This window comes from Ambystoma mexicanum, unplaced genomic scaffold (assembly GCF_040938575.1).
Source record: "Ambystoma mexicanum isolate Mex_15411 unplaced genomic scaffold, UKY_AmexF1_1 Mex_scaf38, whole genome shotgun sequence".
Lineage (NCBI taxonomy): Eukaryota > Metazoa > Chordata > Amphibia > Caudata > Ambystomatidae > Ambystoma > Ambystoma mexicanum.
Window position 1 is genome coordinate 1,633,016 of NW_027182453.1, and position 15,824 is coordinate 1,648,839.

At 46.1% G+C, this 15,824-nt stretch overlaps 2 pseudogenes; one reads left to right on the top strand and one right to left on the bottom strand.

The window, feature by feature from the left end:
- LOC138559111 (zinc finger protein 615-like) overlaps nt 1-10,780 on the top strand; it is a 97,820-nt pseudogene extending 87,040 nt beyond the window's left edge.
- Nucleotides 1-15,824, bottom strand: part of LOC138559115 (zinc finger protein 585A-like) — a 540,244-nt pseudogene that overhangs the window by 426,214 nt on the left and 98,206 nt on the right.

Sequence of the window (15,824 nt, forward strand, 5' to 3'; positions counted from 1 at the left end):
AGTTTTTTGAGTGAGATAAGTATGCAGAGTTTGAGCTTATATTAGTTAGTGGGTTACCTGACCTTTACCATGCTAACATTCACAGTTCTGTCTGAGTGTGGCACTTGTTGGCCCTCACATTCCCATCTAGATGCGGCGCAGGCCAACGCTTAGGACTCCATCCAGGTGTAGTCATGCCAACATTCACACTCCCTCCCAGATGCGGCGCAGGCTAGTGTCTAGAGACCCGTCCAGGTGTGGGCATGCTAACATTCACAACTCCATCTGAGCGCCACGCAAGCTGGTGTTCACAACTCTAGGTGTGGCACATGTTAGCATTCATGTTTTTTCTAGGTGCGGGCATGTTATCCTTCAATCGATCCTATCCAGATGCGACGCAAGCCAACGTCTATCTAGATGCGTCTGCCGGTATGGATATGTTCGTCCGGTACGTACGAGTGGGAGAGTCAATTGGGCTTTCGTGTGGGTCTAGGTATGTGGTCAGTCTCTGCAGCCTTCCTCTGTGGCTATTTTCCATGATGTCTTATGCTCTGTCGAGTGGTTGGTTCTTTGGTTTGAGTGTTTGTCCAATTTGAAAGTGGTCGAGGTTGGAGTTATTTTCGTCATTGTTTTAATGTCTGGGCATTCTAGTGCGTCTCCGTTGTGGTTACGCTTTGAAGAACCATGATTTGAGGAGTTTCCTGAATGCTAGGTGGTTTGTTGTATTCCGTATATTCTTAGGTAGGTCATTCCAGGTTTTGGGTGCCTGGTGAGAGAAAGACGATCCTCCAAGTTTTTTTCTGTTGTAGGGTTTTGGTACCAGGCGCATGTCGGTGCTTGATCTTAGTGTTTTTGTCGGTTGGTGTAGGCGTAGTTTGTCACTTAGGAACTCTGCGCCTTGTTTGTGTATTGCTCTGTACGTGATGCACATGGCCTTGAACTTTATTCGCTGTTTGAGTGGTAGCCAGTGTAGTATTTTTAGCGCGGGTGTGATGTGTTCTCTTCTGGGTAGCTTGAGGAGGAGTCTGGTTGCAGCATTTTGTATGCGTTGCAGTTTTTTTTAGAAGTCGTTGGGGCATGCCCAGGTATAGGCTATTGGCATAGTCCACTCTGGACATGATCAGAGCGATGATGGTAAGTGTTTTGTTGGCGCACGACAGGAACGGTAGGATCCTTTTTGCTGCTCGCAGGAGGAAGAAACATTTCTTGATTACCGAGTTTACTTGTGGCTCCAGAGTGAGATTGTTATCCATCAGGAACCCTAGGTTTTTTACAGTTGATGATGGTTCTGGTGTGGTGCCGAGCTCTCTTGGCCAGGGGATGTAGTTGATGTCTCCTCCCTTTTTTGAAACAATCATTATCTCCGTTTTGCCTGGGTTGATTTTGAGATGGTTGAGGTTCATCCAGTTGAATATGTCACGAAGGCAATTCTCTAGTGTGGTGTTTACTTCTCGGGTGTCTTGTATGTTGAAGATTATGAGTATCGTCGGCATAGTTGTAGCATGTGAGGCTGTGTTTTTTGATGAGTTTGATTAGTAGGTACATGTAGATGTTGAATAGAAGCGGGGAGAAGGATGATCCTTGTGGTACTCCGCACGTGGAGTCTCTAGGTTTGGATTTAAAAGGTTTCATCCATATGGTTTTGGTTCTGTTTGTTAGGAAGGATTTGATCCATAGTAGGGCAGTGTCTGTTATCCCTAGTCCTTCTAATCTCTTTATGAGGAGGGCGTGGTTGACAGTGTCGAAGGCTGCAGACAGATCAAGGAGAATCAGGGCGGTGCTGTTGTCTGTGTTTGTTTTTAGGTCGTCCCATATTGAGAGGAGAGCCGATTCTGTTCCTCTCATAGGTCTGAAGCCAACTTGTGCCTGGTCTAGTAGGCAATGCTCTTCTATGAATTCTTGGGTTATTTGGTAGACATACGTTTCTAGCAGTTTGGCTATGTAGGGTATGTTGGAGATGGGTCTGTAGTTAGATAAGTCCTCTACGTTTCCTGTTGTGTCTTTGAGTAGTGGCTTGATGTAAGCCGATTTGAAGGCCTGCGGTACTTTACCTGTTGAGATTGAGAGGTTGAGGAGGTTCCTGTGGTATTCCATGGGGGTTCCTTGTTTGAGAATTGTTTTGTATATGTCCGGTGGGCAAGGGTCTTCAGGAGAGCACAATTTGTTGCTTTGGTTTACCAGTTTGACGAAAGCCTCAACTGATATTTCTGGGAAGTTTCGTAGCTTGTTTGCGTGTTCATCTGTGTTGGTGGGGTTTGAGCTGTGAACGCTTGGTCTGTTTTGTATGGTGTGTTGGATGGAGGTTATTTTGTTTTTGAAGTGGTCTCCGAGGTCCTCGCAAAGTTTTGTCGATGGGATTGGCGTGTTGTTGCAGGCCGGTGGGTTTTTTATTTCGTTTATGATTTTGAATAGTTCTTTTTGAGCGTTTGGTGCTCTGAAGATTCGGTTGTCGTAATGTTTCCTCTTCACTTTTTGTATTTCCTTTTTATATGCACGTATCTGTTGTAGGTATTTCAATTTGTTTGCGGTGTTGTTGTTCCTCCATTCAGATTCTAGTTTTCGGTTTTTCCTTTAATGGCTTTGAGTAGTGGGGTGAACCATTTTGCTGTAGTTTTCTTGCGTGATGGGGTGAAGGACTTTTCTTTGGCGATGTCGTCAAGGGTTGTTGCGATCCAGGTATGAAGTAGGGCAACTTTTTGACTAGACTAGTCAACTTTGTGGTAGAGGCAGATGATAAATAACCAGAGGTGTTGCTTCTGGAGGGTGGGTAAGCTCGCACAGCCTAAGGTGGTGGCTGCACAGATGACACACCTGAGAACAGATGAGGGGGAGCTTGTCGTCTAAGGATTATACACTCCGAGCATAGAGCACTCCCAAAACATGATTTCATCGTGTCACCTCAAACTGGTGTTTGTCCCCCCATACTCGAACGCTCAAAGGTTCTCGCATATACTGTTGTGATAGCTACCTACACTAGACACACAATACCTACACTAGACACACAATACCTACACTAGACCCACAATAAATGTAGGTCTGGCAGACCAACAGGTGGACAGTTGGGGTTATGCATACTATTCACACGTACATACATCTTATTCCAGGGTCACTGACATATGGGTTGCAAGAGATGCTGGCTTTGGAATTCTAGCCCTTTTATGTCATGGATCTGTGGGATTATGTTGAGCGGATTCCCCTGGAGTAGGTTGAGTAGAATTTCCACAGTAGATCAACTGGAATAATGTGTGTAACCACTAAATGGTGGCATCAATTTGTGGATATCAATGGTGATGGGCAACATCCCCATTAGTTACTAGGGATGTGATGAAAGCAGTTTTTGGTCACAGCACAGAGGGTACAAGGTCATGCTGAGATTGAACCTAAGGTGCAAGGATCAGAATCCTCAAAAAGTGGTCTGGTTTGGGTTAGTGGAGCCTGGTAACATACCCATTTACACCCACTCCTTAACAGTAAACCAGAGTGTGTACCACCTCCTGAAAACAATACTGTGGTATTTTGAACAGGGAAACGGAAGTGGGATCCCTCTGGCCAATTAAATGTAGTTCTTGGCAAGGGGGCATTTATATAAAAAATTATGAATGCAAATGGGGTGATATTGTGGAGTTCACAGAGTCTTTCATACATGTTATTCTTTTGGTCTCTGACACAAACTCCAAATCCATCCCTCATCTCCAGGATTGACAGAAAAAATAAGCTTATCTAGGTTTAAAGTCAATGGGCCTCATTACACGGACGGGGGTAACCATGGCGCTAATAGTGCCATGGTTGCCGCCGGTATTTTACCGATTCCGCCTTTGTGAAATGGGGAATTACCGCCCCATTCCAAGGATGGCAGGGCGGTAATTCCCCATTCACCAAGACCCTTCCCCATTTCCAATTGAGCCCCCATAGGGCTCAATGGGAATGGGGAAGGCGGCAATTATGGTACCACAAATTGCGGTACCGTAATTGCCCCCAAAGTCCCTTCGCAGGCCCGTTCCTTACCGCCTTCCGTGTAATGAGGCATAATGTTTTGAATGTAGTGGCAGCATGGCCTGTGCCATTCTCACCATGGGAAGAGATTGGTGCTTTCCCACTTTAAATCACAATTCTGTCCTTGTTTCCTCGATTGTGCTGTTGGGTTATATTATTCATGTTTGGGCCAATACACAAGTCATCAGTGATTACATAATGGACTGGTCAAGTCAAACAAGCGCCCGATTGGTGGCAAACGCCTGCCTTTTATCGTTTGTGTATGGAAATTGGGAGCTTCCATGTGCTAATTTAGTAATTTCTGAATAAATATATAAAATATGCATTTAAAATGTTTGTTCACCAAGCCTGTGTTTTTCCCTAGTGTTTTGGATGCAAAACATTTCTAAATAAAAATTATTTGTATTATTCACTGCTGCATGTTACCTCTGTTCCACTAAATGTTCCCATTGGAGCACGACTTCTCTGCCACCTATTAGGGTGCCTTTCCCCAAAAGATGGCACTTCAAAGTCATATAAGTTACTACGTGAGGAGTTCACATCACTACTACTGAGTAGAGTCTTATTACATATGCTGCCTGCGATTGTGAACATATTCAAACTAATAATGTGCTTCTCCTTTTTTGTTAATAGGTGACTGCCCCAGAAATGCAACAACAGTGATTGTTCGATTCTCTGGACTATTGCAGTGAAAAGCTTCATTGTTGGAATATGCAATTTCCAAGCATCTTAGAAGTGCACAAATGTGGGGTCAAGTTGCCCTTTCAGAGTAAATAGGAACTGGGATTGCGAAGTCTGTTGATACATGATGGCTTCCATCCATGCAACCCCTTTGTGGTAACATCCAGTAACCAAGCCTGTTCATTCTGTAAATCCTGGGGGAGCGGTATATCTAGCATGAAAATGACAACGTGCAGTAAGAAAAGCATTTTTCATTTGTGCTCTGAATTTGGAAACGGTTAATTGAATAGGCTCCGCTTAAGAGAACCTGACAAAATAAACTGGCAAGACACGTTACACATGCACAAAATGTGGGAACAATTGCCATCTCAAGAACATACTTACTGCCCACATGAGGACATAGGTGAAAAACCTTATCAGTGCCCTGAATTTGATAATGACGTCCATTTGCATGATACAGTTATCAGCCACCAGCAAATGAATAAAGGTGAGAAACATTATGAGTGCATTCAATGTGGGAAAGGGTTTTCTACAAAGGGGGAGCTTGCTATCCACCAGAGAACACATACAGGAGAGAAGCCTTATGAGTGCACTGAATGTGGGAAAGGGTTTGCTACAAATTAGATCTTTTTCAGACCTTCTTTTGTAACTATGCTGACGACTTCCAGTTTGTCCTCAACATCACCGGCGATTATGATACGGATCAAATCACAGTAAATGCGGTTTATCAACTGATAAAACAGTGGATGTCCACCAATTGGCTGTGCCTGAATGCCACAAAGACCGAGCTCATGGTTTTTGGCCCATGGTGGGCACAAATCAAGTTGGGCCATCAGGATTGATGGTAGTTTTATTAACGTTGTGCAGAAAGTTAAAACCTTGGGCACCTTCATGGAATCCAGTTTAGACTGTGAAGGCCATGTTGCAGCAATTAGCACTAGCACTAACTATCATCTTAAAGTGCTCAGGCAGGTCGCACCATTAGTCACGGTCGAAAACCGTATTAAACTCGTGAGAGGTGTCATCTTGCCACGGGTAGACTACTGTAATGCACTTCTAGGCGGTGCAGGTAAAGCCCAAATTCAGGATCTACAAAAAATCCAAAACAAGGCTATCCGCATCATTTTTCAAATGAAGCGTTCTGAACCCACTACTGCAGCCAGAAAAAAATTGCACTGGCTTCCTGCGGAAAGCAGAACTCAATTTAAACTGATAATAATATGTCATAAATGCATCTTTGGAAATGCTCCTGCTTACCTAAAGGATGTCATTGGCATCTACCAGCATAAAAGGAACCTTAGGTCGGCTGAAGGCTATTTACTGGTACAGCACCGGGTGAAACGCTCCCGAGGTTCTGGAAGGGCTTTCCACACTCAGGCAGCCAAAGCATGGAATGCACTGCCTGCATCCCTGCGTAAGACAGAAGACCTTCTTGCCTTCCGAAAACAACTAAAAATGTATCTTTTCAATTAGTGTTAGTGTAAACTTCTGCGGTAATCTTTTGCTCATTGTATTTTGTTCTCTCGGCGCCTGGATGCCTATGGGCTTTGGCGCGGTACAAGCACAATAACATAACATAACATAACAGTCAAAGGGAGACAAAGCAAGTTTTTCGGATATTTATTTTCAATAGTAGTGAGCAGTTTGCATATCCCCACAGCTCTGCTCGGTCGATAGTAGCCTGCCTTGCTTGGGCTTTGTAGGCTTCCAAAGATACCCAGACAGCACCATTGTCAAAGTCGCACGAGAACCTCTAGAGGGCCCTACTGTATGTAGCCAATGAGACCTGCTCCTTGGCCATGTGCAGATCCCAATGGCAGGATGACGCCACCTTCAAGCCTAGATAATCCTAGTGGTCGACCCGATTATGCAACCGTCTTCCAGTTCCAACCTTGGGGGTTTCGGTTTCTTCGTTACCCCCACACTGAAGACCACGCTCTTAGTTTTTGCATCATTGATGGCTAGGCCATTTCCGACCACAGAAATCCTTGAAGAGCTGAAATTGTTTCTTGGTGCCTATCAGTGTAAGAAAGAAGGACCGCATCATCTGCAAACATTAAGACTGGGATTTCATCACCGGCCAGTTTTGGGGCATCAGTACAAGCAGACACCCAATCAGCAATAATCCCATTGAGGAAAATGCAAAAGAGTTTGGGAGCCAGCAGACAACCCTGGCAGACTCCCTTCTCAATGCTAATGGGTTGCGTTGTGCTCCCATCAGTGCCACAGCGCCCCTCAGCCGTGTTGCCTGAATAAAGTATCTGAATGGCTGCAGAAAATGCGATGGGATGTCTAAACTATGTAAAATTTCCCACAGGCGGCTCCTTGGCACAGTATTAAAAGCCGTACGAAGGATTACAAAGATGGCATGCACTTTAATTGTCCTTAATACAGCATACTTGTCAATATTAAGCGCAACCTCAAGTTTTGATCCACAGTGCTTCGGGCACTGCAGAAACCTGCCTGACGGTGACCAATACGATTATTACTAATCCAGGCTTCCAGGTGGCTCAATACTACTTGGCATATATTTTGCCCCCTGAGTCGAGGATGGCAGATCCTCAGTAGATCCCTCAAGCCTTTTTTTTAAATAAAAAAAAATCAGCACAATCTCTGCCTGTGTCCAAGAGACAGAAACAACATTAGTTTGTACAACAGAGTTAAACAGCCTAGTCAAATATGGAACCCATATGCCAGGTTCTGACATGTGAAAATGAATAGGGACCCTATCCGGCCCTGTGGACATGCCCAATTTCTGCTTCTGTAGAGCTCTGCTAACTTCCTCACAGTTGATGACAAAGGATGCATCAGTGAGGTCAATCACACATGGAGTGTGGGTCAGGGGGCCTTGTGTATTCCGAACAAAAGATCTATTCTCCTTGTATAGTTCTGAAAACTGAACGACCCACACAGATTCAGGAACACAGCCTTGCTGATTACTACTGGTATTCTCGTGGCATAATCCCATGATTCCTCAGAAACCCTGTGAACCCCCCACCGCTGCTAATAGCTGTCAGCAGTTGGCTCCAAGTATCTTCAGTCCATGCTTGGTCTTTCTCTTTCAGGAGCAAATGGTAGGCTTTCCTGGTCTCTTGGATAATCGAGCTACCCACAGCACGTTGGAGCCTTGCTTGTAGAATTAAAGCTAGATTTGCTGCTCTACAGTCGGCACCATACCAAGGGGTTCAGGTAATCATAAGGAAAGTAACGGCTTTGTGATTTAGAGAAAAACGAGTCAGGGTTCCTCAGCAGGTCTGCAGTGACCTTCTGTCCCGTTAGATGTGCAGTACTCTCTAAAGTGGTGAAATGTTGTAAAAGAGGAAAAATGCCCCCATAATCCAATGGCGGGGCCATTGGTAGATGAACATTAGTCCACTTGATATTACGCTGGGCATGGCCCACTAAAGCCAGCGGAACACTCAGTAGAATCAGTCACTTTCAATGCCCAGAACGGATGATGATCACTCTCGCTTCTCTGGTGTATGGAGAAATTAGCTACAGATGGCCAAGCCTCTAGATTTGCCAAGATGTTCTATTTTACTGCGCAAGTGGACATTATCGAATGTGTCAATGGCCAGCACATACCTAGGAAAACGGCCATTACAGGCCCTAGGGTTAACCCCCCATCAGCAACATTGCAGCCTCCTCCACCAGCCTATACTGCATCTTGGACTTGATTGAATTTAAAACATTTATAACCCAATGGTGATCATCCTCCTCCATTATCTCCACCATACTGTCTAAAGGCTCGTATTGCAGATGAAAATCCCCATTAAGATAGTTTGCAAGGAATTAGCTGGATTAGACCTTCAGGCATCAATTCTCTCCGTAGCACTGCAGAGAAGATCAATACCTAGTCCTTGCGACTACCTAACATATAGGTTTAGAAGAAGGATATTAGACCCATCAAGGGATTTAAGACGTTGTTCCAGAAAGTCTGTAGAGCCTGAATCCGTAACTCTAATTGACTCGCACATGGACACATTTACCATGTCAGCAAACCACCACTAGGGCGGTCATGTTGGCCCTGGTTGGTGGGAATCCCATGCATGGCATACCCCTGGAAGTGGGGGCTTCAGCAGCCCACAGGTTTTGTAAGCTAATCACCTCAAATGTGTGAATAAACCAAGCCATTTGTTGTCCACCAAATATTTGTTAACACCAGCAATATTCCAAGATGTGGTGCACATCTGATGCCCGTGTTGTACGATGGTTCCAATGGGTGACTCAACTGCATCATCCTTCTGACCCAGGATATCCTGTTTAACCAAAACATCAGCATTTGACAACACAACGATGGGGTGCCCGCCCCCTCAGTCTGCACGGTCCTGGGAGACACCCTTCCCCACGTCACCAGAGAGTCCCTCAGCTGGTAACGATAGTACCTCCATTATGAGCCCCAGTGTACCGACCATCCATCCCTCCATCCCTCTCTGGTGCATGCCAGCAGCTCGCAAGGCACAAGGAGCACCTGTCAAAGCGGGGTCAGTCTTGTGGCCTCACCTCGTTGAAGTTGGGTGGAACCTCTAGATTGGACATATCACAATGGGCATATCACAGTGTGTCCCACCCAATGGAACTCCTACCCTTCCGTCTCCCTCACCCAGTTGCTCATTCGGCGGTGAGAATTTAATTGACATTTCAAGATCATGCGTTTGTAGGGCTCTCTGCTCCATCAATAAAACATCTCGCACCATCCTGGGGTCAGCTAGTTGGACATCAAATCCCTCCCTGCCTGGCAACCATTCGCATACCACTATGTCGCTCCCAATTATGGAAAAAGGCATCCCTTTTGGCCCTTACCCAGTGGATTACTTTATTCACTAGGTCATCTTTAGGTTCATGTCACTGTCAGCAGCTTGGGCACGTTCACCAGGAAAATGCAGTTCCAAGATGGTTTCAAGTCATAGACATACCATTTCAGCTAGCCATATCAGAACCCCCAATCGTCAGGACACTGTGGGTCAGCCCCTGGATTACCTCCTCCGACCTCTGTGGTCCACCAGTCTATCAACAACACCATGCATGTTTCCCCTCAGTGCAGCTCCCCCCCACACACATGAACATTTGGTGGACTGACTACATGCGGGGCAACTGTGCTTGCCCCCTTTAGAAGCTCAACACTTCATCAGATCATCAACCACCTTATGCAAAGCCTTCAGTTCAAGCCTCATTATCCTTCCTTAAGTGTGCTACAGTGAACACGGCACTGCTACAACCATCACCTTGCCCAGAGCCATGTGTCCCCCTCTGACCCTCCCACCCCCACATTGCATACATTCTTCTATGCTTCTTGGCACAAACAGTTTATCAATGCTGACAGTAATAGGACCTGAAAGAGGTAGCCCAAAATCAAAAAACATGTGGATTGTGTAAACTATCGATTATGGGGGAAACAGCTTAGCATGTACTGGCAGAATGTAAGGAAAAGGGATCATTATACAGGACTGTACTGGGAGGATGTAGGGAAAAGGTATCATTATACAGGTCTGTCCTGGGCGGATGTAGGGAAAAGTGATCATTATACAGGTCTGTCCTAGGAGGATGTAGGGAAAAGGATCATTATACAGGCCTGTCCTGGGAGGATGTAGGAAAGAGGGATAATTATACGGGTCTGTACAGGCAGAATGTAGGGAAAAGGGATTATATAGGTCTGTCCTGGGAGGATGTAGGGAAAAGGGATCATAATACAGGTCTGTCCTGGGAGGATGCAGGGAAAAGGGATCATTATACAGGTCTGTCCTGGGAGGCTTTGTTAATCGTTAGGACGGGATAAGAGATGACAGTTTCTGGCAGCACTGCTTGAAAACCGAGAATAAGGCACTGCACATTGCTTTACACTGTGTATGGAAGATGATGATTTCGTAAGAGAACAGAATGACTTATCGTCTTGCTCAGAATGAGCCTGAATCAATAAAACAAAAAATGTTAAGGTCCAAATGTTATTTTAGGAGCTCAAGTAGGAGCCGTCATGAATATTGCAGAAAGTTATGCTACATTATTAGTGATGAACTGCTCTTTAGATTCAATGGAAATTAATGCATATATTATTGATTTGTAGTTTTACGATAAATTGTGTTATATGTTTTGTAATACATGTTTAAATGTGCAAAGTGTAATATGAACTCATCACATTAATAAATAATTATTTCATAAGAAGGGTACAATTGTTTATATCTGTTTTTAAGGCAGTTGTATTTTGTATTTGTAATACATTTATTGAGAGTGTTCACCAAAGAGCTTTACAAACATTTAAAATGCAATGGTACAATAAAAATGAAGCACAATAACCAAATTAGTGATCAAAGCTGACTATAGGAAAGAGAAAGAAGGAGCTTTTAATTGGAAAAGAAAATTCAGTTAGGTAGAGGATGCACGGAGAGATGTGGAAGAGTGTTCCAATGTATAGGGGCAAGAAGAGGAAAAGAACGGCATCGAGAAGCACAGGGCGGCTGAGGAACAATGAGGACAATAACCAGCATCGAGTTTAAGCAAAGCTCCCAAGATAGCAACACATTTTCCAAAAGAAAAATCTGGATTCCGCCTCCTTGGAACAAGTAGGTTTACCTATCTTTGCTGCCCACTTTCACATGTAATAGATGACATCATGATTTTACAGTCAGGTGAGTGTGGGTATGAGCAAGAGAGATATCCCTGAAAACAAAATATATTGGTTCTAAAATATCTACGTTCCTACGCAGCAGGTGGTACCCTAACACCAAGGACAGGTTACCCTGGCCTAAAACCAAGACTATTAATGCTATATTTCACATAAAGGTTGCGTCACATCAGTGATTGAGGCATTAATGGATATGGTCCATCCCTCACCCCTCCTGCCAGGATGGGCCAAGATCTGGAATTTAGATCCCACACATAGCACGTCATGCAGAGTTTGTTACGTTTATGACTGAATCGTGCTGCTGTTAGCAACAATATCTGCAGGGTGTGAGCTGTGAGGACTTGATGAAGATCTAGACCCAGTTGATGGAGCCACATCTTGGAGCTTCCCTCCCAGGGCAATGTGTGGGAGAGTGCTTCAAAGTGGGTCTTCATCAGGAATGCACACAGGATGCTAGCCAATAGGGGATCCCAGCACCTAACAATGCCAGTGGGACATTATTTCCTATAACTGGGGACAATAAGTTAATAAATAAGGGATGCAGATGATGTCAGGAGGCTGCAATACTTAGATCACCTGAGAGGGCATGTCCCTGTCCTTGACCCATCTTCCTTCACAAGCGCGGGGGCTTCCTTTTCTATCACCTCATGTTGTGACCCCTCTAGTGGGTGGGCAGGCAAGGGGAGTGTGGTTCTGTTATACTTCTGCACACTATACCATCATTTCCATCGACTACCGCATGCTCTCAATTCCCCTCCAGAATGCTCACTCTTTCGTGCGTAGACACAAAACAACACCCACCAAAGTGCAGATCTTGTGTTCTGTTTTATTCAGCGGCTCCCGATGAAGGCTTTACATCAATCCCTTGCTTCCCCAGGTGATCTGGGAAGAGAACAACCAACACTACTTGTAATTACCAATGTGCCCATTTAATTCACTTGTAAACTCTGCTCCTCCACCCTCATAGCAAAGTAGCAAAGTGCTGTGATCCACCATACAGGTCCACTAGCAAATTACCAATTAAGTTTACTAGGACAGCGCTGAGAAGAGGATTAACATAACATAATGTCTCTATATGTAGAGTGCACCCTCTCCCCCACATGCACTGGTGTATTTTTGTGTTATAGACAGAAGGTAACAGATGTTCATTGTTACACAACTCAGCGCCTCATTCTGTTAATCTTGCATGGTTGAAGGTCTGGGTGGACTTGCAGGGATTCAAACTAGTGACGTTGAGGTCACACACACACACACACACACACACAAGGATCCTTCTAGAGAATGCACTAGTCCAGTGAGCCACAGACCTGGATGCTAAACCTGGATCTGGACACCACTTTCAGGAAGAGGCAGGAGGGAGGAATGGAGAAAAGACAGGAGAAAGGGGGACATGAAGGGTCCAAGAACGCAGGGTGGGAGACAGGCTATCTCAGAAGCATTGAACAACCGGTGCAGACAAACAAACTACAGCGGTTATCTACCTTTTGGTGCCTGGGCTTCTTAGGTTTTGCAGAGTAGGATGACACAATAGTGTGTTTAGATCTGGAAATGGAAGATATTTATGTTATTAATTAAATACTACAAATGCAAGACATCCTAAAACAATACATAATCGAAGCATCCAAAGTGGAGCTGCCTTCCCCACTCCCCGCCCTGTAATGCATCCTCCATCTTGTACACAGAAGACAGGATTAACTGGAGGTTTATGAAGAGCAAGCAGAGACAACAGAACTAATACTTGGCCAAAACAGATGATCAGTGGGAGTGAATAGTCACTGGTCACTCACCTACAGCAAATGATTCCCCAATTATTCCTTAAAAGATAGCATTTGAGGTCCCATGGAGACAAAAAGGAGCCCATCCACCCAGGGCAGTTTCTAGTCCATTTGGTGCCTAGGGCAACACACTCAATGCACCCCCCGTGCTAGTCATGCGTGCCACTCCCAAACTACACTCCACGGTTAAGTAACTCCTACTCAATGTCAATAATTCACAGCTTTACATATTTTATTACATTGTGATTCAAGAACTTTGCAAAAATGCTAAATGCTAGTGTAGGCCCATTTTCTCATTTCTAACGGGCCACTTTTCTGGCCAAGGGGTGCCACTTTGTTGAGTTACTTCACTATGCAGCTCGGTTTTAAAAAAAAAAATCTTTATTCTGCAAATTGGTTAATTAAAAACCTTATACACACAGTTTAAGAACATTATTAAAACCATATCAATGATACACAGCATATAAAAACATTACATAGGTTGCATAAAAAATATGTACTCCTACGTCCCATCCCCTTTCCTCCATACTTATCGGACATCTCTCCGTCCTGTGGGACGGGACTGGAGCACTTTGTAAAAAGCATCCAGATGTTTCCAAAAATGTGTCCTTCCTCTCTTTCTTGCGCAGAGCCCGGCATGCGGCCGTAACCCCGCCCACATTGGCTCCGCCCCGCGCATCGCCCATCAGTCCTTTTCTCCGCTCGTTCGGCACTTGCATCCTCAGAAGATTTTCTTCCCTTTTTTCCTCTCTGGCTCTCGCTAGCGATCATGTACTAGTCTGTCTATGTCTTTCAAACTAGACTTTCCAGATTGTTCATCGTGTCACCGTCGTTTCGTGAGGGGGCGGATACCCATCCTCTTTGTTTAGAGTGCTTGGGTCCGGATCACCGTTGGGACTCCTGTTTTTACTGCGACTCTCTTTTGGTCCGGGCACTTCAACGTCGGTTGGAGCGGTGGGAGGAGGTGTTCCGACGAACTCCTCCTTCGCATTTTCAGGCGTTCATCGACGAGAAGAAGAAACGCCTGGCAAGTTCTTTACTTTTCAGAGCACCCCGGCCGGGGGCTACCTTTCCAATTCCTCTCGGACCGGGAGGGGCGTTGATCGCTCTGAGGTGCCCGTTGGGCCTAATAATTCTACCAGAGTTTTCTCCGAGGGTCTCCGTAAGGGGCCTGTGCATAGCGAAGTATGCTCCGAGGACCCTCCTGTGGGGGTTGTTTGTAGACTCAGTTCTACCGAGTCGTGGGATACCGGAGCTTGCTCTGAGGTATCTCTGTCGGCTTCCCTCAAAAATAAGACCGGGGTGTGCCCCGAGGCCTTGGGTGGGCTTGCTGTTACCGAACGGATGTTCGAGGCCCCCGCAGATAAGGCTGTTACCAGGCCTGGGTCCGAGGTCCCTCGTTCAGAGGCTAAAGCTACCAACGGTTCTGAGAGGCCTGAGAAGGCCTTGTCGGTGAAAGCTGTTTCTCACCGTTCCCGCTCTTGCGGCAACACCAGACCTGTTGAGTGGGCAAAGAAGCAAAGTTCTTCTTTTACCGGCAGTGCCGAGGTCCTTCCTTTGAAGGCTAAGTTGGCGGTTAGTATGTCACAAAAACATTCCAGGCCTCGCAGTACCGGCTCTGCAACGGCTCCTTATGTTAAGGCTCAAGTTAAGACCCCTGATCCATCGACAGGGACCCCTGCCTCACTTCCTCACGCGTCGCAGATCCCCTCAGATGAGGACAAAATGGCACCCATTCCCGCCATGACCGCGGTGGCCATTTTAGGTGCTACCCCTACAACTACGCCATCGGCCTCTGGTATAGGGCTTGGTCCCTTGGGTGAACATAGAGTCCCTTGTGCGCATCCTTTTCGGCCAGTTTATGATTGGAACGCCCTGATGCCTCTTCCGCACAATGTTTTGTTGCCTGTGGGGTCGGCACCTTTGATTTATGTGAATACGTCGGTGGAGGGGCCTGTGTGGCACCCTTCCCCGTTACGTCCCTGGATTTGTCCACCTCATGAGAGGCCGCCTCAGGTTCCGAAACAGTCCCTGGAGGATGCCTTTTTCAGTAAATTTCAACCACTTATGCGTACCGACCCCACGAGGGAATACTTCAAAGGGCTTTTCAGGGAGATATATCCACCTGCGCCTCCGGCTCCACCAGTTCCTCCGGTGGTTCCACCGGCGCCTCCCTTGTCTACGGTGCCTCCCCTGACTCTTCCGCCTTTGCCTCCATTGTCCCCGGTGACAAGGCAGTGCCTGACAAGGCTCAGCAGGATCCTGACCTGTCAGATGACGCCCAAGGCGATCAGGGCAACGAGTATCTTCCCCGCTCTATCAGAGCTTTTCATGACCGGGTACTGGACATGATGAGTTTCTTAGATGTTCTGGTGCCCGAGGCACACGCTCCGCAGGAGGGCGTGCTTTCTGGGGCATTCACCCGGTCTCCCTTGGAGCGTACTGGCCTGTTCTTGCAGAAGGACGTTCTGGCCGAGGTCCGCAGAGTCTGGGAAAAGCCACACTCTGGACTTTTTGTCAATAAGAAAATTGACGCGAGATACAGGCTGCATTCTTCGGAAGAGGTGGCCCTGTCGACTTGTTCGCCTGCCTCCTCCACAGTGGTGGCTGCGGCCACTTTGCAGTCCAGGCCTGCAGCATCCTCTTCCATGATGGCTACTCAGGTTCTGGGAAAGAAGGACAAGCTCCTAGACTCCCTCGGAAAATCTTCAGCCTTGCAGCTCAGGCAAGCCAACGCTGAATTGATATTAGCGGGAGCTAACATGCGGATATGGAAA